The sequence below is a fragment of the Pelodiscus sinensis genome, chromosome 2 (assembly GCF_052426305.1).
Source record: "Pelodiscus sinensis isolate ZL-2025 chromosome 2, ASM5242630v1, whole genome shotgun sequence".
Lineage (NCBI taxonomy): Eukaryota > Metazoa > Chordata > Testudines > Trionychidae > Pelodiscus > Pelodiscus sinensis.
The window spans coordinates 41,457,447-41,485,287 of NC_143053.1; the positions used below are offsets into that span (position 1 = coordinate 41,457,447).

At 43.5% G+C, this 27,841-nt stretch overlaps 1 long non-coding RNA gene across 1 annotated transcript in view; it reads right to left on the reverse strand.

Moving 5' to 3' along the window:
* LOC142826706 (uncharacterized) overlaps positions 1-25,229 on the reverse strand; it is a 47,850-nt gene extending 22,621 nt beyond the window's left edge. The window contains exon 1 of the long non-coding RNA XR_012900910.2: positions 24,695-25,229. This is a non-coding gene — a long non-coding RNA (uncharacterized LOC142826706). The remainder of the gene's footprint in view (positions 1-24,694) is intronic.
* Positions 25,230-27,841: the final 2,612 nt, after the last annotated feature.

The window sequence follows — 27,841 nt, forward strand, 5'->3', positions numbered from 1 at the left end:
ATAGCAAATTCCAGGAATTATCTAGGAAATAAATTGTAATTTACACTTATTGGCTTTTGGAGCTGAGTGAATAAGTCACTTCAAATAATGTGTTTGTTAAAAGTAACCTATTTTTCAGTTCCTGAATTGTCCGTGAATATCTTATAACAGTCTGAATTTATTTGTGGCTCCTCTCCATCTTTCAGTCGTTGGCTTTTTCTCTCTCATCTCATCACACCCTCCCCCACGTATTCTTTTGTCTGGCTTTAATCCAATGACTCACCAATGTACCTGTCTACTACAAACCCATCTTCCTTCATTCACTCCTGCACCTTGGCCGGTTTGGGTTGTTTTTTTTGGGGGGGGGGGAAAGAGTGTAGGGGTCAATTGCGGAAGAACTCTGTATGTGTGAAGTATAGGGGTAGTGAGGCCTGCATTCTCCCCCCACCCTTTTTCAATTCTTACTCCCTCCCTCCCCCCCCCCCCCGCACCCACACACTACTGATGAGCAAGAAGCAAGCCTCCAGGAACATATGCCATTGTAGCAAGAACGAATTGTAAATAAGGGAGGGAACATAACAATCTTGCTTACCTAAGGGTATGTCTAGACTACATGGCTCCGTTGACGGAGCCATGTAGATCAGTTTACTAGACATAGCAAAATGAAATGGTGATTTTAATAACTGCCGCTTCATTTACATCAAAATGGCCACCGCGCTGTGCCGATCAGCTGTTTGGTGGCACAGCAGGGCAGTCTGGACGTGCTGCAGTCCACAAGGGAAGCCTTTGTCGAGCACTCCGGTAAACCTCATTTCACAAGGCATACCAGAGCGGTCGACAAAGGCTTCTTTTGCATTTTTTCCACCTTTCATTAATGGGACAACACCATTTAGGACAACCCCTAGACTCTTTGGACTTTATGCAGAAGAGCTGACAGGTCAATATTTTTGACCAAAGATTTTCTAATCAGATTGCAAGCTGCATTAAACTATGTTATACGTGAGCTAATGTAGACTCTTAGAAGTGTCACAACTCATTCCACTGATAAGCATGCCCATAGTAGAAATATTTGGGAAAGATACTTGAAGTTCAAGACCTATGTTTACACAACATTATTACATTGTGGAAGCACTATGGTCCAAAGGTCTTTTTAGCAGGGCTATCTTACTGTCGTTATTTAGTTAGACTCTTCTCCTATTACCTAACTAAACTTCAAATTCAGTGTGCTAGTTTAGCATGATACAAAGAGAGACCACATAATAAATTTCACTTTCAAATTCTCCAAAGATTGAATACAGGGCTTCAGATCAAGAGTTAAAATCTTATTGTAAATCGAAAAGTCTGATCTAGATTTTAATTGCAAAAGGCTGATCCCAATCGTAACCTTACTGATCGGGCACCCTGAACATAAAAGCCTTAGAAATAGATGGATGGACTGATGGTCAGATTGAAAAGACCTCTCATTATGGAAATAGATAGATTAATGCATCTGATTTTTGATAGCTCTGTGGCTAGTTTTGTCATTCAAGTTACATGCACAAATTCAGGCTTTTGTAGATACCAGATGTGTGTGCATGATTTTTTGGGTTCACTCATAAGTTAGAAAATTTGGTTATATTGGTATCTGTGATGTGGTTTACAGATCCTACACTAAGGCCCAGGGAGTGTTGGAGCAGCACTGGGTCAAGAAGTCCCCACTCCTGAGCAAGCTTCAAATGGAGGACCTGCTAAAAAGGGGTCTCTGACAGATGGAGGGAGAGTGAAGGAAAGGCTGTTTGTGAGAAGGAGTTTGTAGCTCATGAGACAGAGGGATTCTCCAGGGAAAAGTCTGCATTGTGGGTAAGATTCAGAGGCAGGGACTTGACACTTATTCCCCCTTGTCGGAGAAAAGGGCAGAGAAAAATGAACTGTCAAGTTTCAACTGACTCTGAATTATTGAGACTGAGCAACCCTTTCCCTGGGAGGGAAGTGGAGTGCCGTGACCACATCCCAAATTGAAGAGAAGGAAGGTAGGGAGTGGCCCAGGGAAAGCTGGTCTGAGATATCAGGAGTGGGGACTGAGATTCTCTTACCCCTGGGACCCTGCACTAGGGCCCAGTGGAGAAGAAGGGCCTAGATCCACCTTCCAATTTCTCTCCCTTTGCTCAACCATGGAAACTTGGGGAGCACAAGGAGGGGAATGAACAATTGTAACTTATCTTCCAGGTCCTCAGACTTCTCAGAAAGGCTGTCCCAGAACTTTGGAGAATGTTGAGCCTGCTGACCCTCAAGCAAAGCCCACTACAGTATTAAATATTTACAATACAGTAACCCCGAGAGGTCCTGTTTGAATCAGAGGCCCACAGTACTAGTCATTGTACAAAAAGTTTAGACAAAGGTCTTGCTATAAAGAACTTAAAATTTAAGACTATTTATTTGTATGAAAAAAAAATTCCTAGATCCATAATCCACAGAGTTCACACCAAGGGCAGTCTTAACACAGACAGATATGACTGAACACAGAAATAATGATCAAGCCCATATTTCTTTGCAAATATCAATACATTAGACTCCCTCCCTCCCACCTCCTCTCGGTCTCATGCAAAAGAAAAGAAAGCAGGCAAATATGGGAGAAGAATGTGTTATCAAGAGAGGAGCTGACTTGCAAATGACCTTACATCCTCTACTCAGCTAGAAGCTCTGAACTTAAATAAGTATTTCTTAATTTTTTTCAGGTTGTTGACCCCTTATTCAAAGTAAAAAATGTTCCTCCTCACCCCCATACATTTACTATCATAGTAATAGTAAAAAATGTTTCACTAATAACAATATAAGCCTATATAATGTGTGCATTTCCAGCAATTGATGGATCATACTTGACCATGAAGAGTAAGAGCCTGCAGAGAGTGGCATTTTCTTTGCTGTAAATAGTCACAATATTTTCAATGCTTCACAAACATCCACTCATCCTCACCACCTTCTGACATCTCATAGGGCTTGCAACCCACTAGCTGAGAAACACTCATCTAGATATAAGTTCTCAGGGACAGCAAATCTGCCCTTCAATGTCTCACGTGAAAACCCTATTGCATTTGGGGGCTCTATAAACTAACAGATAATATTCTTGCTCAGGAGTTAACTGAAGTTGCTCCAAAAGCTGGCAGCATGTAGGCCCCAGGGGTCTGCCAGCAATTTGGGTAAGTAATTTCCCTCCTACTTCTGCAAGTGCAGAAGGGCCAAATACTCCTCACCTTACTCCCATGTGTATTTCCAGGGAAGTCAGTGTTTGGTGGCTTTGATACAAGGTGTGAGGCACATTAAAAAGAAAATATATTACATCATGCCAGCTTTGACCCTAGCTATTAAAAAATAAGATCTTACATACATTTTTGCTTAAATCCAAATAACTTTGCTAAATAATTGTAAGGGAAAAAATCCTTGTGGTTTTATTTGTGCTGTTCTGACCTTAAAGGAAATTGACCACTGTGTTGAGTCAGTTGATACCCAGTGGATGCAGCTTTTTATTCGCCTTTGAGCCAGTTGACTTCATTAAGACACACCTAGTAACACTAATCCTGGTATTATATTTCCCCTAAGAAAAGAGTAGACAAAAAACTGCCTTTTTCCCAAAGGACTAATTTTTTCCTCAGTTGTTTTTCTTTCTTTTAAAAGAGCACATAGGAAAGAGGCTATATTAACATGGCCAAATTCTGCAACAGTTGAGTACAAGTAGTCATCATTGAAGTTAAAAGGCACTAATTGTACCTGGTGGCTACAGACTCAGGCCTCCTGTGATTCAGAGAATGATTAGTCCAAGTGTAGCAATTTCACAACACACCACTGATATAGAAGCAAACTTCAGTGATGTTCTGTTGCTGCAATAAGCTAATTTTGATCAACATAGGCAGTATTGCATTGGTCTGACTGCATGACCATCAAGATCCCCTCTGGTCTTTTAAATGTATCACTCTAAAATCTGTGCTACGTTCCTCACATCAAAGTTTTTAAGAAGCCAATGTGCAAATAGCAAAGCTTTCTGTGCAGCATATCTTCATGATGAGAGCATAGGAATCACAGAGAGAGCCAGAAAAAGAGAGTAAACATTTGACAGCTAAACAACTAATCGTCATGCACAGTGTAGTCACTATCTTGTCATACACATCTAGGAAGACCCTGAGTACCGGCTCCAGAAGTAAAAATCAGATACCTTGGAAGATAGAAGCAGGATTCAAGTGCTAGTAATGTGTTACAAACTGTCATAGCAACCCATGTAGGTGAGTTACTTTGGAGAAGAAAAGAAAATACGGCTAAATATTTATTTATACAGTATTCTGTGCCATTACTAAGGTCCATCAGGGTCCCAACTACACTGTCTGTCCAAATCTCATGAAATAGGAATCAAACTGTGAGTGTTAAAAGAAACAAGTGATTGCTCCTCCTGCTTCAGTTGGCTGGGAGCAGGAACCCAACTTACATAAAACAAAAATCACCACCAATGTAAGTTCTTACAGTGGTTTATATCAGCCATGGCTCCAAACAACCATGCACATCCAGTCATAGCTCTATGCACAGGGCTTCTGGTCACATTGCCAACAGTTGAGCTAGAATTTCTGATCAATGTACATGCTTATGCGGAGCAGGAACTGAACCATGCTTCTAGCAGACCTAAACATTTGCCTTCTGCTTGTGTATGGCCAGGGAGATGGGAAAAGGTCATTCAAGGCTATTGTAAATATTGTGGTTTTGTATTCACAGATGCTTGTTACTTTCCTGTGGAATTCCTGAACTTCTGCATTCAGAAATAGGTCTAAAGCAAATGGATAAAAGGAATTAAAAAAAAGAAAGCATAAGTTTAGGCATGCACTAACAGAAGTTTTGGCTGAGTGGATAAGGCAATGAACTAGAAATCCATTAGGGAGTCTACCTGTGCAGGGTTGAATAATGCTGACTACAAGCCTGGCAGTGACTTAGAAGATCAGTAGGTGAAAAGAATCATTTGGTAATATTTTAGGGACGTGGCCATTAAACTTTTATGTGTTCTAGACCAGTTCTTATGATAGAAATCATCTTCTGAACTAACCCTTCTGTAGTGAAGGGACATGGACACCCTCAGAGATTGACAGCGAGGATAACCAGAGGCCCCCCCTGAGTTGTCAATGTGATTCTGCAGTGTGTTAACAGGAGTGTTGTATGGAAGACAGAGGTAATGGTCCCAGTCTATTCTGCACTGCTGAGGTTCCAGCTATAGTCCTGTGTCCAATTCTGGGCACTACAATTTAGGAAGGACGTGGACAAATTGGAAACAGGAGAGCAACCAAATGAATAAAAATCTCATCTATGAGGAAAGTTTGAAAAAAAACTAGGCACGTTTAGTCTTGAAAAGACTGAAGGGTGACCTGATGTCTTCCAAAACATTCATTAAGGGCTGTTATAAAGAGACAGTGATCAATTTTTCTCCATGTCCAATGAATGTAGGTGTTACCCTTCTGCCAGATGGAGCCAGGTTCAATGCCAGATGGAGCCAGCAGCCAGGGCCAGGTCAATATCTAGGGGTTCCTCTCCATCCATCCAACACAGAACTGGCTCAAGACTCCACCTAGTAATCTGGGAAATTCACACTCTACCCCTGGGCACCTCTGAGAGGCAATGCTTCCTCACTTGTAAGCACAGAGTCTGTGTGTGGAAAAGAAACTTTTAATGAAAGAGAGAAAAGTAATTTGGCATTAATTTGGGAACCACCCCAAACAGAGTTCATAAACAAAAAAGCATGACTAAAAATCCCACCCCAAGCAGGTTGGGCAATGTCCTTTGCCAGATTTAAGAACCTGAGAGGAAATCTGAATGTCCCTTTCACATGCCCAACTCTTTTCTGCACCCCGTTCACAGTTGCTGCCCTTCAATAGAGCAGACCCAGAGTTCAAAGGTGCATCCTCAGAATTCACCTCCCATCCTGAGTAGGGGAGGTAAGGAGGCATTGTACTCACTCTGCTGGTCACTCGCCATCCACCTGCTCACTACTGTCTGCTACTTCCCTGCTGGCCATTCATCTCACCTCTCCGCCTCCTGCTGACTGCTCATTATACCTCTCTGCCACCACCCTGCTGTCTCTCAGTCACCATTTACTACCATCCACTTGTTGGCTGTGACTTCTGCCCAACAGTCTCAAATGATTTCAGCTCCCAGTGATTTCAACTCCTAGCTAGCAGGGTAGAAGAAACGTAACTCCAACACACTTAACATAAGAAAAGAGGCACCTAATGATGCCTTTTTATTATGAAGGGAAGGGAGGGAGAGAAGGAAGGAGGAACACGTTAAATCAGTCCAGGCAGGAGAAGCTATATAGCCTCCTGACCAGAACAACTTTCCCTTACCCCTCATAGGGCTCTGAAAGTTGAGCCTCTGCATTAGCAATATTCTTTCTGCTAACTTAAGCCCTTTCATTTGGAACAGTTTAGCACAGTCCTACTTTTCTGTATTCCCACAATATTACAAAAATTGGGAACCATATTTAGCTAATTCTGCATTTAATACAAACATAGCTGGTGTTGGGTCATAAATTAGGTTGATTACATTGGGCAAAATACCACTCCATCTGCAGAACATCTAACAAATCTAAGCAAAGCAGGAGCAAACTGTATTTACATTAGATGCCTCCAGGGCCTCTCCCCACTTCCAGATAGCTGTAAGGGATCCATTCCTTCAGATCCTGCTTACATAAGATAAGATTTATTGGCCTTATTTACAGCAGGGATGATTTAGGTTGGATATTAGGAAAATCTGTCTAATGATAAGACTAGTTAAGCTCTGGAATAGGCTTCTAAAGCAGATTGTGGAATCCCCTTCATCACGAGTTTTTAAAAATAAGTTGGACAAACACCTCTTCAGGGATAGTCTAGATTTATTTGATCCAGCCACACTGCAGGCAACTGGACTTGTGACTTCTCAAGGTCTCTTCCAGCCCTATATTTCTACGATTCTCCAGCTATATACGGGGATAATATTTATGTCTTTCACAGGTATTGTGAGAACTAATCATTAGTATTTCAGTTCATTGAGATCTTTCAAAAAATATAGTATATAACTGCAAAGTATTCAAGTCTGTCAGTTTTTAACACCAATCATTTTACAGTTATCAATTTTTCATTTTATATAATCTAAGGCCTGATTTCAAATGTGGATGCAGTTAGTGTGCATGCAAAAATGAATACATACAGCAAGCAATTACATATTTGACTTTAATTTTATATTAAGTTACTGGTTTTTAATAAACTAGACCCACTTTTCAAACTTGGGTGTCTATATTAGGATGTTTAATCTCTTTTCAGGCACTGAAATCTGCTTTCAAGTGCCAACATATCCAGTTCAGGCCTTTAAGAGTATGTCTACACTGCAGCGTAAGCCTGGACTCAGGTTCAGGCTCAAATATAAAACCTGTCTTCCCATAGTTCTGTTAGACTGGGACCCAGACTCATGATCCTGAAGATTTGAGCCCAAGTCCAAAAGGCTCTCAAGCCCAATCCCATCATTTTGCAGTGGGGTCACAGATGAGAGTCCAGGCCCCCAATCCTATGACTGGTATTCTTTGTCCTTTGTCCCACAAGTGGCGAATAAATTCCTAGGAAGAGGAACCACCGCTGTCATTCAGCTCAGAATTTAACCCTTCCCTTTTATTCTGACCCCTGAGCTGCAAACTTGTTGAATTTGCTGTCTTCCAGACTCTTTTGTGCAGGTTTGGCCAGGGGCTGGGTATTGCACCAAGCATGGAGCCACCAGAGTGTCACAACAACTTGGTTAGCCATGATGGTGACCTTCTCACCCCTGAATCCAGTAGAGGACCAGAAGGGAGCCAGCAGGTACCAGATGAGGCTGCCAATGTGCCTTGAGCTTAGTCCCATTGCTGCCAAGGCATTGCTGCAAGAGCAGCTGCAGCATATCCTGGGCCCTTTTGCTGGAGGAGCTTTTTGGCAATCCCCCAGGGCATTGGGGAAAGGTCAATGCTCTAGGTCATAGCAGGCAGACCAGTGAAGGAGTCAAGAACCTGGTGGCCCATCCTCCATGTGAGCTGGATTTGCCGGAGCCATTGTAGAGCAGAGGTAAGGGGAAAGCTGATAGTTGAGCCGGGGAACACCATGCCACAAATAACACTACATTAACCATGGCGAGTGGCTGGGCAGAGTGAGGTGGGGACCCTGGGCAGAGAGGGGCCAGCACTGGTATTGCCAGACAAGAAGGCCTTGCCAGCCAAACTTGGAGTAAGATGTGAACTCAACAGGAAGCCTGCTGCTAGGGAGAAGAGTCCCTGCTACTTAGAATCTGAGGATGTGTGGCCACCACCAGAGAGCAGGTGTCTTATCCCATAGTGTCACCACGGCATATCCAGGCCTGGGATATGTGAGGAACAAACTGTAAAGTTTTCTTATATCCCAGAGACTGCTGCACGTGGTCCTTGTTTCCCTTCCTTGGTTCCTGGTTTCCTTTTCTTATTTTTCCTTGTTTTTCTTACAGTTGCTATTTAATAAATTATATTTTGTTTAAACTCAGTGTAGGGATCAGTGGGTCAGAGAAGTGGCTGGTGTGGAGAGAATACCCTGGAGGAGAGACACCCTGGCCCCTAACCAAGTGACAAAGCTGGTGGGGTGAAGCTTCTCAGCGATGTTGGGCCCAGCCTTGTTGGGGTGATGAAGACTCTACCTCACAGGAGAGGGATAGTGGAGTTCAGGAGCAGGCAGGCTTCTGGTTGAGGATTCAGATCCTTTAGCTATCAATTCCGTAGTAGTGCAGAAACCCAGAAAGTTCCCTAAAATAGTGGAACCATCCCACCACTTATATATGGTCACATGAGTCCCATCACTGGCCCTGGCACAGCTTGGAAATCCTAGTCTCGAAATGAACCAGCATTTACTTTAGGGATATTGTTTATGTCCAACAGCTTTGGGTAAATCACAGGCCTTCTTGCCTCCAAGATCTCTGTGACTACTTTACCCATGGTTGACTCTCCTACGCTGAACTGGTTAGCAATGAACCTGTAGACATCTGGGATGGCAGCTTCCAGACAGTATTAGCAGTGCACTTCTGACAAGGCTTAAAAGTAAAATTAATTTCTTTCTGGTACGGGGGGGAGACACCATCTGAGAGGGGCCACATGACCTCCCCATGTGCCCCCCCCATGTGACTCTGTCCCACTCTCAGTCTGGGCCCTCACATTCTTCCCCTCCCCATCCCACATACTCTGGGGTGAATGGAGCCTTGGGGGCAGTACAACATCTGGGGGAGCTGCAGGCAGTTCTGCTGGTTTCCCCACTCTGCCCCTGCCAGCGAGGAAAGGTGCAGAAACCCCAGCCCTACCCTCTGCTCTTCCAAGGAGCTGTCTCTTCTCCAGCCATGCAGGAGAACAGAGCTGGGGGAGGGGAGCTGGAGGGTTCTGCTCCTTTCCCCACTGGGAGGGGTAGCAGGGTGAGGGGAAAAGAGAAATGTGGGCAGCTCCTCTGGCTATGGTACCTCTCCCGGCCCGGCCCGCCCCTGCCTCCCACCTCCCTCCATTCTCCAGGGCTGCTGTACAGATGGAGCTGGAGAGGAGGCAGCTCTGTGGAGAGGCTGGCCATGGTAGGTCTGGTGTCTTTCCACTAAGCCACACTGGCTATAAATAGCGGGTACAGGACCAGGCCGTACTGTCTTACGTCCATCTCTGCTACTGACCCAATATAGCCATCCTCATGTGTGTGTCCTGAGCTGCAGGATCAGAGCAAGCTGCTCACCCAGCTCCAGAAATGTAGCTTTCTTTATATAAAAGGCCCAGTACCACGGCTTGTCATCCCCGTCTGTGGGAAAATGTCATCTCACTAGTTTGTATTCATGACCTGCTCCAGAAGCACCAGTCTGCCATAAAAACTATCAGCAGCTACCTCAAGAGTCATGAACAGCATTAGCCAGTCTGATTCTTCCATGTCTGTATCTTCCTCCTGGGGTGCCTTTGTGGGTCAGAAAAGAGGTCCACCAGTGTCTCACAGAAGCTGTGCCCATTTTCTGAAGAGGAGTGAAAATGCCATCAAAGACAGCCTATTGAAAACTAGTGACTCCTCCATGCTAGTATCTCTGGTTGCGAGGAGTACAGACAAAAATGATGGCTCACTAGGTTGTGTTGGTGGGCTGCAGCAACTTCCCGTGATGCATGGGATGGATAGTGTTCTCACACTACACCATGAACAAAAGGCCAGAGAAGCCACATTTGAGGAGACTCAAATGTTATGAAGGAATCCATATACACACACTATATGACACGAATTACATGTATGTTCATGACATGAACTTAAGTGTTTGTACTGCAACAGTTACACTGAAGCCCTGATGTGGGGCCTGGGCTCAAAAATTTTTAACCTAGTCACCACTGTGAGTTTTAAATCCAGGGTCTGCGGACTCAAATGCCATTAGGCCTGGGCTTATGTTGCACTGTACATATATCTTAAGTGCTGATTTTACACTTACACATATGCTTAAATTTATGAACATGCATCATCCCAATGATTTCAAGGGGAGTACTCGCAGTAGTAAATACAGACATGGAATGTTTAAATCGAATGTAATGAAGCACAAATATAGGCCTTATTATTTAGAGATCTTTATTTATCAGCAGTGTGCAAACTTTCATTCGGATATGTACAGTGTATGGTGCAAAAAATATCTAACATGCAATACAATAACATATCTTTCCATCTGTGGTAGCAAACAAAAGGGAAACTGGGAAATGATAATAAAAAGGTCAGCTTGTGAAATGTCAAAAGGATTATTTTCAGAAATGTTGCTCTGGATCTTTGATTTATCTCTTTATTTATTTATTGGTGATAGCCTGACTGTTTCTAATGGATTCCAAGAAACTGTATTTGCAATTTTTAATATGTGAAAAGGATAATATATGAAATGCTATGGGTATATGTGATACAGCATGTGCATGGATTCCATCATGACATTGCTTTGTTTTAACTTTGGCAGTCCTAGTGCTTGGCTCCCATATTAAAAGGCATGATGTATTTCCTCATATTTATTATTTGCACTGGGCTACTGAAGAAAAAAAAAAAACAGTGAAGTATGTCTATGAGACTAAGTGGTTTCTGCCAGGAATAACAGTGAAGCACTTGCACCAGTGCCTCATTAGCTTATGGAAAACAGTTCCCCAAGGAAACTGCAGGGTGTTAATAAATTTTAAACATTTCAGTCTTGCAAGTAATAGGGATGCCAAATTTGTAAAACAGTGGTGGCTCAATAATGCTGTAACTTTCTGTTGCACGTCTCATAAATTTAACGTAAGTTCTATAGTATGTTTATAAGCAAAATAAAATAATATCACAGACATACACTTTTAAAAGTATAATACCATATTATAAAGTACAAAAGGCACAAAGGTATTTTAAGAGGATCAAGAATCTCATTATTAAACATGTATTCAATACTAAACTTATGGTATTGAATGCAAATTTGCATTCAGTACTATCAATTTAGGATTGAATATGGATCTTAACTGATTAACATACTGCAAAGGCAATTTCCCCTCTCGACAAAAACATTTCCACATTAACTGCTATGAATGAGCTACTTCCACCCAGACTCGATTAGCCTCATTTACAAAGGTACCCTCTTTCTTTTATTGTCCTTGTATATACCCCTGCCTCTGTAAATTCCACTCCAATTCATCTGATGAAGCGGGTTTTACCCACAAAAGCTTATGCCCTAATAAATCTTAGTCTCTAAAGTGCCACAGGACTCCTTGTTGTTTTTGTAAGTACAGGCTAACACAGCTACCCTGAGATGTTATTAGATGTTTTCAATATAAAAGCAGAAGAATCTATTTGACCCTGGAAATGTTCATGGAATTCTCACTGACAGTAATGGGAGTTATGCAGAGCATGGAGAGAACACCAAAACCCCACAATTTCTGCTAAATAAGCTCTGACTTGCTTTTGAATTATAGACTACATCACTTTATACATCGTAAACAGGCTGGTGCACAATGAAGCATTAGACAAATATGCATCTCTGGGTGCATAATGAAGTTAAAAACTCTACTGCCAAGAAGATTCATGGCTAGACTTCCTGTTGTCTCATACATAAAATGAGCATTAGAAAACAATCTACTACTTCATCCCAGCCAAGAGGATGCTCAAACTTGATCAGGCTTTTCAAAACGTTTCCAATTCTGGGATCCCACTCTGCCTTCAGACACACAGGTTCGAAGCCTCTTAGTCAACAACTGCTGTACCCATGTAACTGGGGGCAAATTTGAGCTCCTGTACTGGTTAAATATATGATCAGTGTTCAGCCAACTAATAGCTGAGGCTACATATCAGAATGAGTTGTTAATCCAAGTTTCTGAATTTGCTGCCAAACACCGAATTGCCTAATTATTTTTGAACCTGAAGTTTCAAAGACAATTGTCTGAGTTGCAATTAACATCATATTAAATGTTTATATTTGTTTTGGAAAAGCAGGGTAACAAAAGATAAGTGAAAATGTCATTTCATAATGGATTATCCTGGGGAAAACACACTTCAAAAAGACCCAGGGTTATGAGTTTCCTGTGCTGGATTCTCCATTAGACACATGTATTCTATATAGGTTCCTTTCAATATTTGGTATGTTATTTTGAAGCATGTGGCATGCAGATAAGATGTAAAGGATGCAATCGCCATGTGTTTCTGCAATTGCATGCCACAAGAAAAAAAAAAGCAGTGCATATCACAACCTATAAGGAATACCTAAGCCAAAACAAGTATGCAATATGAGTGTCTCATATTACCAAATGCTGCAACCTCTTTCATAATTCAGGTAAACACTATCTCTGTTATGTTGTATGCTATTACATGCAATACACAGTTCAAGAATAGTTATGAGAAAAATGTATCCACTGACTTACACTAAAGTCTAAAATTGCAAAAAATAATGTTCATATATATTTCTGAGTTTGTTCATGCATCAAGATACTTCTTTGCATTTGACATTTCAGAACAACGGCAACAGGTACAGTTTCCACTTAACATATAGGAGCAAGATGGTATCCATCCCAAGCTGCCAAAAAAATTTATGAAGCAAAAATTCTCCAGAGGATGTCCTAGATTTATATAAAGTTACTAGATGTTTACATTTGCAATGGGACTCAATTCTACATTAGCAGATGTGTGAGAGAACACATATGAATCCAGCCATCTACTGCATGCCTATACAGCTGAGCAGGCTCCTGAATACCAGTTATTACACCTAAAGTCTCAAATCTATTTTACTAGATCTGGTCTTCCTCTAAGCCACTATTAGCATGGAGGAATTTAAGTTAATATTGCATTGTGATTTTTTTTTTAATTTCATTATCCATCCTCAACCCATCACCAAAGGAACCAATTAGGTTCCAAAAGAAAGAGCAAATGCACCATGAATAACTGTTTGGAGTATGGGAAAAGAACATAGGACCACATTTTAAAAGTTTACACCCCAAAATACTTAGAACAATGAACTTATATAAAGGCTGCCTGATTTCCAGAGGTGCTTAGCACCTACAGTTCTCCGTCAGTGCATCTGGATCTTTGGGAATTCAGCACCCCTGAAAAAAAATCTGGCCAATAAAAATTTTATTTAGCTGCCTGTGTGTGGGCTTCAGACACAAAGGCTGGATAATGCTGGCTCTGGCTGTACTTCAGCCTTCCTGTGTGAAATCAACTCACTCTCTCTTTGAAACTCAGATTCCTCCACTATAAAATAGGGACAGTAATACTTCCCTGCCTCAGACTTACTATGAGGGACAATATCATGGAGCTCATTTCATTGATATTTATAAAGCTCCCTGAACTCCTCAGATGGAAAGTGCTATAGAGGTGCAAAAGGATTATTAGAATTCATTGTGAACGTCACCATGAAATGGCTTGCCTGGAGTATGTACTCAGTTGACTAGCTCGCAGTGAAGACTGTGCTGTCATCTCTACTCTGCTACTGTCCTCTGCTCTAGCTAAGTTAAGTTGGCATGGGTATACCTACCCACACTACCGTTGCTCCATTATTTGTTGTGGGGGTCATACCTTTAGATACAGTAAGACATTCATATTTCTTTGGCCAGTATTACTCTAGCGACCTTGTGGTAGCTTCCTAGAACCTTTGCAGAAAGCTGTTGTTCTGCTGAAGGAGTTCTCCTACAGGGGGTTATGTCAGCCAGCAAAGTTGCAAATCAAAAGTGGGGGTTGTCACAGTAAGTCTGAGCATCCACTAGGACCTTAGGTGCGCAAGCTAAAAGGAGATTCTGCGCCCTCACACTCCAGGAGTGGCTGGCCTTTCCCAACTGGAGCCTCTCCTTTCCCCTATTCTTCTTGCCTCTTTGCCCACCCAAGGTGCTGGCCCAGGACCAGAGCATTAGCCGGTGTAAATGGACAGCATTCCCTTGAAATCAATAAAACTGTGTCAATTTATGCCAGCTGAGTATCTGCTCCATTAGCATTCATTTAAAGCGGTGAAGCTGGTTACCTGCACTCTGCGGCCCCAGCTGTTCACATGGCTCATCCCCATCTTGGAGCAGAGCTTCCTGGGGAAGAACACGATGTGTACATGGAATGGGAGGTGTTGGAGAACCCCAGAAAAACGTTGTGTAGGCCTGGAATGGGAGGTGATGGAGGATCTAGAAGAACATGGTGTGGGCCTGGAGGTGGAGGACCCTTACACCTCCATAACCCAACTTATCCCATCACCCTGTAGTGAGCACCTCCACAAGATGCCAGTGCTTACGCCCTACCCCAGCATCCATAGTCTCCATCTCCATTTCCTTAACACCTCCACTAGGCTCCACCCAAAAAGCAGACATCTTTTCTTCCCCTGACCTCAAACCCATGCCTTTCACTGCCACGAAGGACAGTGGGATGTGACTATAAGGGAGTGTGGGATAATAAATTATGGCTGGTTTGGGGGTCCAGGGTATAGAAAGTCTGCAAAGCCTAGTTCTATTGTCTCTGGCACTACAGCAAATCTGCAGTGCAGAAAACTGAGAGGGTGGGTGTCAGATACTACATTCTGCTGGTCATTTTCTATTACCGTATCTGTCAAGTCTGGTAAAGCACATGCACTGTCTTGTGGGAAATAAATCTATGGCACACATGGCGGAACAAGTCCAACATTATATCACTGGCAGAGCTCCAGCAGGCTGCTTTACACTCTGTAACAGCTTGTGTACTACTAACTGATCCCACCAGCAGCGCTGGGGTTCTCACGTTACAGCTGCAGGGGACATACCATAACAAAAAGCACTGTTCATACTGGCATTGTACCATTCAACTTTTTAAATGTGCACAGGTCTTTATACGGGCTTGGCTTGGATTTTTTTAAGCCAGAAAGAAGGGGAAACATGTGTCAAATGCCATTATTTTGGTATCTGGGCACTTGGAGTAGCCACTAGAAAAATAACCAAGCTTCCATGGATTCTGGAGGTCCTTTTAATCAACTTCAATAAACTTTATGGGTTTGTTTTCTAGTTGCTGAAGTCACATTTCCTTCCACCATGTCAGACGCAACATCAGAGAATACAAGTGTGTCATTCAGTTCTTGATAGGGTAGACTGATTGTGCCATCTCTCTACTTATTACAGCCGCTCCCCGAGTTACGACCACTTCCACTTACGACCATCCGCACTTACGACCAAAGCAGTCGTAAATGCGGATCCGAGTTACGAACAGTGATCCGCACTTACAAACAGCACGGTCACCATGTAACTCTATGGGATCCGAGTTACAAACAGTTCGAGTTACGGACCAAGTATTGGTCTGTAACTTGTTCGTAACTCAGGGAGCGGCTGTATTGCCAAAGGAAAAAAGAGGGGGAATTAAGAAGAGGGTGGCACATAGAAGTTTTCCCTGAGGCCATCTTTTCCGCCACACCAAATCCCTGAGATCACTACAGAGAATGACACTGCACGTCCTTCCTAGAAGACTTGCAATATATGCAAGTCACAGAACAGAGAAAACTTTCTCGATTCCTCTGCAAATAGGAAAGTAGATGAAAAAAATGTTAGTTCAATAGTCAGAAGAAAAGTTATAAACTATTGGATAGTCCAGATTTTGAGCAATAAGGTAAATGTTTCATAATGTGGATCTTATACTCAGTTAATTTTCTATTGTATCAAAAAGAGCAGTTTTGATATGGTAGTTTCAAGAAAGAAGAACTGAGACAAGAGATGAGTCTGTACCCAAAAGCCTCAATACACAAACCTCAGAGTGTTAGCAGTGTTCAAAATCTGAACAGGGATTTAGCTCAACTTTTTGAAAATGACCTTTTTCAATAATGGGCCAAACTAGAACCTTGGATTTCAACAAGCACATATTTTGAGGGATCCTAACTCCAGATCTAACTAGGGTTAAACTTCCCTTTACCTAGAAGTAAAGCACCCACAATTTGCTGGTATTCTCCACCACAGTATTTTACAAATAAATAAGTAAACAAATAAGAAGATGGAGAACATGCTTCATTTCTGCATTTATTTTGACATGTATAATTTAATGTGAGTTGACTAGGAACATACCCTATAATGTATTCAGAAATGTTCAGCATTATCTTTTGAATAAAAATTCATCAAGTCCTAGCAATATCAGGGCTCACTACAGCTTCTACTATTAAAGCTTAGAGAGCTGGAAAGACCACCAATTTTGAGGTAGTATTATAAAGTGTGTTGATTAGCAAGATGGTTATTAGAAAGTCTGTAGGTTATAAGACAAGAAAGAAGATTTTTTAGTTCCATCTAAAAAATATGGCCTCCAAAATGACATCACTGCAACAGCCTATTACTATTATCCATAGCCTCAATGTCTTTCCCAGAAATACTGTTACAGGTGAAGTATTTGCAGGAATGAGCACAGCCAAAGTAACACTGAAGTAAAGCTATCAATGAGGCAGTTGAAATGAGAGCGATGACCTCCAAACACCTCCAAATTTGGCTTTTGATCTAGGACAATCCTGCATTTTGGTTTGTAAAAGTTGATCACATGGAAGGGACGCGTTCTACCAGTTATAAGAGAAACTATAGGGACAATTAATGTGTATTGGCTATGCGGAACATATTGTTCCTGTATTATTCATGGCAAATCTGCCTGCCTACAGATATAGAAGTATTGTCAGCAAGATTTATAGCTGCTTTTGCATTACACAGAAGGATGGAAAGGCTGAAAGAGTTGCGACTTGCTCAAATTAAGTGCTAACAATAGATCATAGCTATATCCACTGGTGATCACTAAAGTCTGTAATAGAATGCAACATTTGCATCTTTCTTGAGTTTGGAAGCTATTCTTCATAACAGAAAGATAAATGCCTTGTTATGCTCAGCCACTGATTTTAAACATGTATTCAACAAGCGGTCACCCCCACCATTGAATTAAATACGAAGCAGGCAGAGTTCTACTGCTACACAGGGAGGAGAACTGATTTTTTTTTTTTTGGTAAACAAATTGCAATGCATTTTAATGTTCCTGGCAAGGTAAAGCAGCCAATTCTTGCTTTTTGAGAGAAGGACAATACATTCCTGAACTTCTGGTGGCTCTTGAATGGACTATTATCTGCAGTCCCTCACAGCATGGAATAATTAGCTGACTTAGGTTGCAGCTTGCTAACATATGTTCTACCATGGCAAGAAATTGAAACACTGTGTTGTTTTTAACAAACAATCCTTGTGCCTGCCCAGGAAACTGATGAAAATAGTCTGATAAATATACTTGGATCTCATAATAAGAGACTGACAAAAAAGCTAAGAGGTTTTTAGGAAAGAGGAGGATTTCATGGAAAACAAATCAGGAAACAATCATTTAAACTATCGTCACATATTCATGAGCCCAGTTTTTCCTACCTGAATATAATTACCTTTATTACTTTACACTGCCAAAATAGCACAGAAATGACAATTCATCCCAGAGTAAGAAGTATTGTCTAAAGATTACAAAGCTGTCCATCGGGACCATGGGGTCTTTCCAATAGGAGGTGTACCCATGCAACTGAGGGTGAAATTGAGCTGACTGTATATAATTAAGTTAAGAAAAGCCTATGACTACAGTTTTCAGGCTTGGGTTGCTCAAGCTGATAACAAATTCATGTTAAAGTACATAAATAAAACTGAGATTGGCTTTTAGAGACGAACATTTCAAGTAACTACTCAGTTACTCTGAAAAATAGGCTCTAAGTAGCAAAATATGGCTTAGTTGCCTAGTCCTAGATACCTAAGTTCCCTCCTAGGGTACGCGCCTATGCAGACATGCACAACGAATTTTAATCCCACCCACCTCCTCAGCAGAGCTGCGCAGCAGCACTCACCTTCCTTGGATATGGAAGGCAAGCTGGTGGTGGTGGGCTTAGTGGGAGAGTGGGGTCGGAGGGAGCCAGGGCCACATGGTGGCTCCCCAGATCCTCCCAGGGTGGGGCCATGTGATGGGCAGCTGCCACAAGGCCCTGGCTACAGCTTCAACCCTTCCCCAGGGCTGGAGCTGCAGCCAGGGTGGGCTGCATGGTGGCTGCCAGAGCTAAAGCTGGGGCCACGGTGCGGCTGTCCCAGTGGGAACAACCACGCTGCAATCCCAGGAGCAGCCACACCGCAGCCTCGGCTCCAGCCCTGGCCCACAGGACAGCCACCCACTATGAAGCCTTGTCCCAGGAGCAGCTGGGTAACCACCACAGAGCCCTGACCCCAGCTCCAGCCTTTCCCCAGCCCTTGGATGACCCCTAGCCTGACTGAATGGGGGAGGCTAGGGGTCAGCTGTGCATGGGGGAAGCTCCCTAATAGCCCCTCCCTGCCCTCATCCCCTGGAAAAAAAAAAAAAAGAGCTCTATACTTTTCAGGTGTGTCAACAAAACTATACCTGTGTCCACACTGCCATTGAGTTCTGTCGACAGATGTTAACCTCATTCTATGAGGAATAACTCCTTTGTCGACAGAACTCTGTTGACAAAAGGTAAGTGTGGACGCAGGGGAGAAGTTACGTCGACAGAAAAGGCCTCCAGAAAGAACCCCTGGTGGACACTCCTGCCACAGCTTTCAACTCTATTGTTCCTGCCTGCAGCCACCTTTAAAAGGCGCAGGCACCCAGGCTCAGCACTCTAGCAACAAGCCAGCTCCAGAGAGGACCCTGACAGCTCAGCTCTTCCCGGTAGGGACACATGTCCCAGGGACAAGCCCCCCCCCCCCCCAAACCCGCCTGGCCCTTCCAGGGACTCACCCCCCTGGGAACTCCAGGGCACCCTCCTGGTCTAGCCCAGAGATAAAAGCCCTCTTGGGACTCTGGGCTGAAGGGGAGTCCCTCCAGGCCATGCAGTGCAGCAAAAGGAGGAATGCGGACATTTATGGCTGAATGGCAGAAGGCCTTTCCCAGAAAGGTCACCACCCTCGCACACTGGAGCAGGTCAGGGCAAAAGTTAAAGAGCTGCAGCAGGAGTACGTTCAAGCCCGTGAGCACAGCTCCCGCTCTGGGGAAGTGCCGCATTACTGTGCGTATTATAAGATCAACCAGATCCTGGGGGCAGGTAGAACCCCTGCCTCCCGAGCAGCTAGTGGAGTCTCGGCTGGAGACCCCTGATCAGCAGCCGCCAGAACTCCAGGGAGACACCCCAGCACAACACCAGCAGTCCAACAGCAGGAGGAGGAAGACACCACCACCAGCAGGAGCACAGCAACCCTGACCCAAGACCCAGACGCCGAAACCCAGAAGGCCTCCCAGGCAACTTCGGACCCGGGGAACATCAGGACGTGAGTGCTGAGATCCACTACAACACAGGGCAGGGTAGGCGGGAGCAAAACGGATGGTGCAGTGCTGTGACATGTCATGTTGATCACAGCTGGGGGGGAGAAGAGGGACACACCCATGGCCACCCTCAGGGAGGGCCATCCTACCTCTGCACCCTCACAGCTGCTAGGCACCACCTGCTCCTACAGGCAGTGATGTGATGGGCAGGCAAGGGTCGGAGACGCCAGGATCGCCTCACAGCTGCAGGCCTCTCAGTGCTCTGTGGGAACCCCAACCGTGGCCTGATACTTGTCTGTGCTACTCAGCCATGGGGTGTGTGCGAGGGGGGACAGGATGGTGGCCTGCACACCTTCTGGGCTCCAAGGAGGCCATGGCTGTGGGCCAGGCCACACCATGCCTTACTGAGATGCACATGAGCAGCCTCTGACCCTAGGACAGGCACTGCCAGCTGACAAAAAGGAGGGCATGCCCTCTCAGGGAAAGGGTGAGCATGCATGACTGGTGACTTTTCCCTCTTGTCCTCCACAGCTGGACCAGCTGACCAGGAGGGGGCACCACACCTGCCCCACCACCCAGACGGCCACAGGAAACCCGTTGGCACTGGCACCAGCTACTCAGACCTGGTGCGCCAGCACATTGGAGTCCTGCTAAGGATGCAGGACACAATGGAAAGGAGGCTGGAGGCAGAGGCCGAGTGGCACCAAAAGTTGCTGGACGAATTCGCCCAGCAGCACAGGGACAGCTGCACTGCGATCCGGGAGGCCATGGCCTTCCTGGTCCTGTGCCTGGTCCTGCCCCCCCTCCTCAGCCTGCTCCCCTTATTTATAAAGAAATAAAAAAAAAATTTTTAAAGCCAACAAACAAACCACCACACACACACACGAAAGAACAAAAATACAAACAACCAACCAAAAAAGCCAAAACCTAAACAAACACATAAGCAAACAGACAAACCGACAAACCAGAAAAACTCCTGTGGTGTCTGAGAAAGCAGGGCAACCAGAGCCAAAAAAAAAAAAAAAAAAAAAAAAAGCAGCAGCAGCTTTGCTTTCCCTCTATGAGGTAGGCAAGCCAGAAGCCGGAGCAGAGCAATGGCTGACCAGGAGGATCCCTTTAAGCACGCATGCTCTCCCAACAGTGCTTGGGCTTTAAGGCTGCCCCTCTGACCTTCCAGAAGTACTTCCGGGTGCCTTCTTCTGTCCACACAGCATCCCACAGTCTGGACACTGTCGACAAATCCAACACTGAGATCAACCCTTGCTGGTGTCCGGTACTGTTCAATCTTCATTTTGCGTAGCTGGATGGCATACCTTAAGTCAATCTGCCTGCTCTAGTGTAGGTCAAGCCTCAGAAAACTTCTCACTGAAGCCAATGGGAATTTGCCTGTGCAATGGTCAAGCAAAGAATTCAAGAACTGGCCAATAACTTTAAAATCAATGTAAAAGGCTGCCTCGGGTCAGAGGAGTGGATTTATATATAAAACTCACGTTTCTTTAAAGAAATATAGGGACATTCATTAGGGTAACTAAAATTTGGGCACATTTCTGCCTTCCCTTCAGCAGGTAAAAAATACACACAGCTCTCCTGAATAGCTCTTGAAGAGTCGAAATCATTGGAGAAGATGAGTCAGAGATTCTCAGGTACTATATTATAAATTGAAAGCAATACCATTGAAGTTGATAGAATTTACTCTGGGTTTATACAAGTGTAACTGATTGACCGCACCCTCACTTTGGCACAGACACAAAGCCAAAAGCAGGGGTTGCAATTTCTTTGAGTCCTTTGCGTGATTCTATGACATATTGCTTGCCTTTTCTGTACTTAAAAATTACAATTAACTCAAAGATTTGTAGGCCATTAGAATGCCAGGGAAAGGCTGCTAGGGTAAAGTATGCATCTGTTTGTTCAAGTGTTTTCAGATTTTTATTGCTGTGTGTTCTCTCTAACCCCCATTTGTGGAAAGAACAGCTTGCCAAAAAACCTGGCAGTGCCAACAAAGCTAGAGCAGGGGCCAGAGCAAGAGACTTTTTAAAAACAAATCCCAGAGGGGAGTTAATTTTAAAAACATTCACAGAACAAAATGCACATGGACAAACAGGCAGGTAATTAAGGTTGGCTCTAAACTTGTTTTTAATTGCCTGGCTGATTTGGAGCCTACAGCACGTGCAACTGTCTGAGACATCAACTTCCTCAGAAAGCACTGTCTTGACTTCTATTCAATAGAGCCTACAATTCCTCCACACATGCCTTGAAGGGGGATAAAATAAAGAGAAACATACACAAAACTCTAGACTCGTGAGCTAAAATGGAGACAATCCTGTCTCAACAACCCCTTGTTCTGCTCTCCCCCTCTGAATACTCCTTGCTGACCACTCCCAGCCTAGCCCAAACCTAGGGGAAAACGAGCTTTGTGTGGCAAGCTATGCAGGGGCAGGTGAAAAAGAAATCTAGAACTCCCCCAAGCACTTCTATCGTAGGTTGGAGACCCACTCTACAAGGTTCTGTGCTCACAGATCCGTGTAATTGCAAACAAAGCAACTACAATCCCACCACTTCCCTTCCCCACCCTTATTCCCATGGGCTACGTCTACACTGGCACCTTTTTCCGGAAATGCTTAAAACAGAATACTATTCCGTTTTCAGTTTTTCTGGAAAAGGAGCGTCTACATTGGCAGGCTGCTTTTCCGGAAAAGCCCTTTTTCCGGAAAAGCGTCTGTGGCCAATGTAGACGTGCTTTTCCAGAAAAGAGCCCCAAGCATCATTTTCACGATCGGGGCTTTTTTCCGGAAAAGATTACTGGGCTGTCTACACTGGCCCTTTTCCGGAACAGTGTTCCGGAATAAGGACTTATGCCCGAGCGGGAGCAGAATAGTTTTTCCGGAATAGCGGCTGATTTTCTACAGTAGATCGTTGTTGCTTTTCCGGAAAAGCAAGCGGCCAGTGTAGACAGCTTGCAGCTTATTCCGGAAAAGCACCTGCTTTTCCAGAATAAGTGGCCCAGTGTAGACACAGCCATGGTGGCTTATACGGAACTGCTGAAGAATGTCTGTTATGCCTGTGAAAGTGAACCATTTCTCAGAGTCCTCTTTCTTCTCCCTGCCTAATAGGACTCTCAGGCTCTCTGTTCAGTTTGACTATGGCATGACTTCCCCTTCCATGCCCTCTCTCACAGCATGTTGACCCAGCAACTCCTCTGCAGGTAAGCCCATGACAAATACAGCAATACCAGCAACTTCTGCACCAAATGGGCCCAAATCTGCCCACAAACACAGGAAGTCAACCTCACTGAAGTTAAAATATAAGCTAAGCTATGGGGCAAGACCCCCTAGTCCAAGTCATGAATATGGTCCCACTCCCTCAAAAGAAAGAAAAAAAAAAAATCTATAAACCAAAAATGGAAGAGATTGTTTAAAATTTGAAGTTATTTAAAGCATTAAGTTGCCTTAAATTTTGAAATGTTAGGAAGTGTCTCATTCCAGTTTCTATGTGATCACTCAACAGGGGAAATACAAGTTTAAAAACCAGAAGTATTCAGGGTTGGACTAACTCTTCTCCCATTGAAGCCATGAGAGTTTTACTGCTGACTTAAACAGGAGCAGAGAGTTAGGCTACTATAGAATGCTTTTGAAAATCCCACCCAGCTGCATACATAAGAAAATGGGCAAGGAACTTCCATTGCTAGGAGAGAAACTTCACTTCCTCTCTCTTTAAAGATAGGGGATCTGCCATTTTCCCCCTCTTCATAATTATCCTTACCCTTTACATTGCCCAACTCCTTCCTGTTCTCCTTCCCTTCTTCAAATATCCCCACATTTCCAAGTGTCTCCCTATGCTAAGAGTCAGGAAACATTAGAAGGCAAAATGAAGCAAGAAATGTATAAATTTGTATATTTCTGAATTCATTATTTTTAATTGCTAATAAAAAAAAAAAAAGAGATGTTTCTTTTATTCTAACACAACAGTTAAACAAGCGTTCTTTTCAAGAGAGACCTTAACAAGAGTCAGCCCTTTTGACAGACCTAAACATTAAGGGCTTAATCATTTTTAAGGTCCTAAGAAACCCTCCAACATGAAATATATAAATAACCTCTCACATACATAGAGATAAGAATGATCTAGCATTTAGTTTCTTAAGCATAGAAAAATACATTTAATCACTCTGAACTGTAGTGCATTAGGTCCCAGGAGCACTCTGTATATCAACACATGGTAGTCATCACTTTCATTGTACTGTCCAAAGAATCAGCGGAAAACAGACAATAAAACTTGGATGTTACACAAGTACGGTAGTCAGTTGTACACCTAATGGATTACAAATTTGTCTTCAAATTCATTACATTCAGACTCAATTAGTTTGCAGATGGGACAGCATTTATAAAGAGAGATGTGGACCCCAACGTTTTGCAAACAATCTGCTCTTAGAAGGTTGGGTATTAAGAGCAATGTTAGTATTAGTATGCGCTGTTCAATGTTTGTAACATTAAAGCAAAAAGCTTACAGAAAGCCCTAAGTTCACCAAGACAGATCATGCATGCATGATCTTTTAGAAGAACTGAGGATATTGTCTGTTTTTTAAATACTCAGGAAAGCCACAAGATATATGCAGCTCTTAGTATCAAACTAAAGCTTCCACACAGTTCTTCCTCCCCCACCCAACCCCCTATGTTCGTATAGCAATATCCGCACAAATGTGTGTACAGAAACATAGCACGTGGGCTAGGAAAAGATGTGGGATGAGTTCTTTCAGTTACTTCTGCAAGCTTGCCAAAAATGCCCAACACCAACATGGGACGCATCCCAGCAGACAGGAGTATACCAATAAACTACTGTAATGTACAAGACCCAGTTGTCCTTCAAGCAAATGCAACTTTAGCAGGAATTTCAAGGGGGAACAGGATCAGATCCATCAGGAAGGAAGAGTTAATAGATTTCTGTGTAAACTTGAGAACAATTGTTATAAACACCAAAGAGGAAAACATTGTTTGAAAAAACATTTAAAATACCTTGGAAGGAAAGCACCCTTGGGCGCATCAGCCTTGCTAAGACTACACCCATCTCAAGCCTAAACCAAAACCAAGCACCAGAATACAGGCTTGGGGGGAAGAATGGCCCTGTCTGGCCTTAACACCAAGGAGCCAGGTCCTCAGGGAATGTAAATTGGCAATGCTCCCCTGACTGAAGTAGATCTGTCTGAATTTACAGCAGCTGAGAATCCAGCAAAGCATTTAGGAAGAGCCAATTTCCTTCTCAATACTGGGGATTCTCCTCCTCTAATCAGTGATCTGCAGGAGGTGGGTAGATGCTGATTGTTGGGAGTTGTGGCCTTTTTTCTTCATTCTTCTCTAGCTGAACATGCTGTGTCTTTGGGCCACTAACCTTTCCAAAATGGCCTATGCTGACTGGCATGCAGTCACATGGGGAAGAATCATTTGTGTTAAGACATAAGCAACCTGCAACACCACCACAAAATTAGCATTAATTGATAAAACACTGATAGTAGTTATTGACTGAGTTACTTCAGCTGATCCTCCTTTTGTGGTATGCTTTGGGAAAAGGGAGTTTCAGTGGCAGTTGTTAGCTAAGTGGCCTGTGCTTCATTGTGGTGTTAAGCTAAATCCCTGGGCTGTTGCAGAGTTGCATTTCCCTTACAAGAGCCCCTGATGGAGACATTGTACCTCCTGGGGGTCATAGGTAGCCAGGAGATCACACCCACTGCTACAGCTCCTCGGGGTATATCTACACTGCAAAAAATTTTTAAATGGATGCAATGCATCTCAGATTATACAGACTCAGGCTTGTGGGGCTCATGCTGAAGTGAAAGAACTATAGGCATTCCAGCTTGGGCCAGAGTACAGGCTCTGAGATCCACCTTTTTCTACACAGCTATCTTTAGTACCATTGTGTAAGTTCCACAATCCCAAGCCTGTATACCGAGACACATTGACACAGGTCTTTCTTTGCAGTGTAGACAAACCCTAAGAGATCTGGGAGCTCTACTATGAAGGGGAGATGTATTGAGACTGCAACTAGACCAGCCCCTGCACTCATAGCCAGCCTTCTCTTTTGCACCATTACAAGCATTGGGTCTCAATCTGACTTCTCGAGTACGTATTATTATTTATTATTTGAATAAGCTCAGTGAAGAAAATTACTTCTGCCCTGAAGTTTTCTCAACCTAAGGCCCCAATTGAGCCAGTTGTTACACAGGAGTTGTCCCTTTCACCCACTTGGAAGGCACTGCAGGGGTCTAAATGACACAAATACTTTCATACAAATTGTAGGGTGCATGTCAATATGGGTAGAGCTCTTTGGCCAGTTATGCAGAAGACTTGACTATATTATCATAATTGATTCTTCTGCCCTTAAAAACTATTAACCTATGATTAATATATTAATAATATAGATCATTAATCTATTAATATAAAATCTATTATTAATCTATGATTTTCCCAGCTATTCCATTTAGGAATTGTGGTCATTGTATTAAATAACCCATGTATACAGTTTTTATTATGCTCATACTAAAGAATAGGAATTAGATAAGATTAGATAGATTTATATTAGATTAGACTGATTTACCTAGCCTTGCTTGGGTCCTTAACTCAATTAATTTTTGTTTTTTGGAAAATAAAATGAAAATGTGCATGCTTCATTTAAATCATCGTTCTGGGGTAGGATTGGGGTTAAGAGGTTCAGTATGCAGACTGCCTACAAGAGAGAGGACCACCCTCGCCCTCTCTTACAGCAGCAGCTTGGGGCCAGGAGAGAAGTGCCTGTTCACGGCTGCTTCAGCTCCAGCAGGCACAGCTGGAGTAGGGATGCAAGTCCCCTGGCTGGGGCAGGTCTACGTTCATCTGCCCCCTATGTTCCCCAGCCAGAGTGAGGAATGCAGCAAATTCTGTACTTTCCCCTCACTCCCACACAAAGGGGAACAGCCAGCAGTGCTCCTGTCTGAATTGGGGGAGGCTTAAGCCCCCCACCCTCTTTAAAGGACAGCTAGGGCTATGTCTACACTTGCGGCTTCATGTGGAAGAACAACTGTTCTTGCGCAATAATCCACAGTGAATCCACACTGCCCACCCCCTCCTGCGCAAGGAGATTTACAGTACGGCGTGGTAAGAGACGGCTTCTTGCGCAAGAACTACGCGCTTTTCTTACAAGTGTAAGCTCTCTTGCGCAAGAGCTCTTGCCAAGACAGCTTCCGCTTGTAAGAAAAGAGCGTAGCTCTTGCGCAAGAAGCACGAGTGTGGATGCTCTCTTGCACAAGAAAGCTATTTTAGCTATAGAATTTTATTGCACAAGAATCCCTGCCGCGCATCCACACTGCCATGGGCACTTTCGGGCAAAAGCACATCTCACACATGGCAGCGTGGACGTGTTCTTGCGCAGGACTCCTTGCACAAGAAGTTCTTGCGCAAGGAGCCACCAGTGTAGACATAGCCTAGGAGTGGAAGGTTCAGGGCTGGGGCAGTTCCAGAGAGGGAACGCACCCCAGCCAGGCCCTTTCACCTGCCTGGTGCTTCTGTCTCTTTTCTATATGGTTTTCTGAGAAGCAATCCCATTCCAGGCACATCCCATTTTCCTGGCACAATCAAACCCTGACCTTGCTTTAAGTTATGATAAGAGAAAACTGCATACCAAATTTGGTGGTCCTAGCTCTTAGCCTTTAAGAGGAGTTCTTAAACAAACAGACAGACTCACAGACAGACAAACTCTCTCAAATATGTAATGGATGCTAGTATTTTAGGTACCAATCCTACAGTGTCCTTGAACCCATGCAAAGCTCCATTGACTTTACCTCTTGGGTGCAAGGGTCCACCTCCATGGATCTGACTGCAGGATCAGGGCCTTAATCAAATTAGTTTATTAAAAGGAATCTGCACAAAGATTTTCATAATTAATTTTGTGTGTGTAATGAAGGAATGGTTGAAGAGCTGATGGATGAGAGCCACCGAACATTCCACTTTACTACACAGGATGAATATTACCATTTATTTGGGAATTTGTCAAAGTATTGTTTTCATTACACTAATAAATACAGTAAAGTCAAAATAAAAAATGTTATAAGTTCTGGAACATGTCTTATCTAAATCTCTATGATCTGGAAATACTTAGCAAAGGAGTGCAGTAATACAAAACAGAAACAGAAA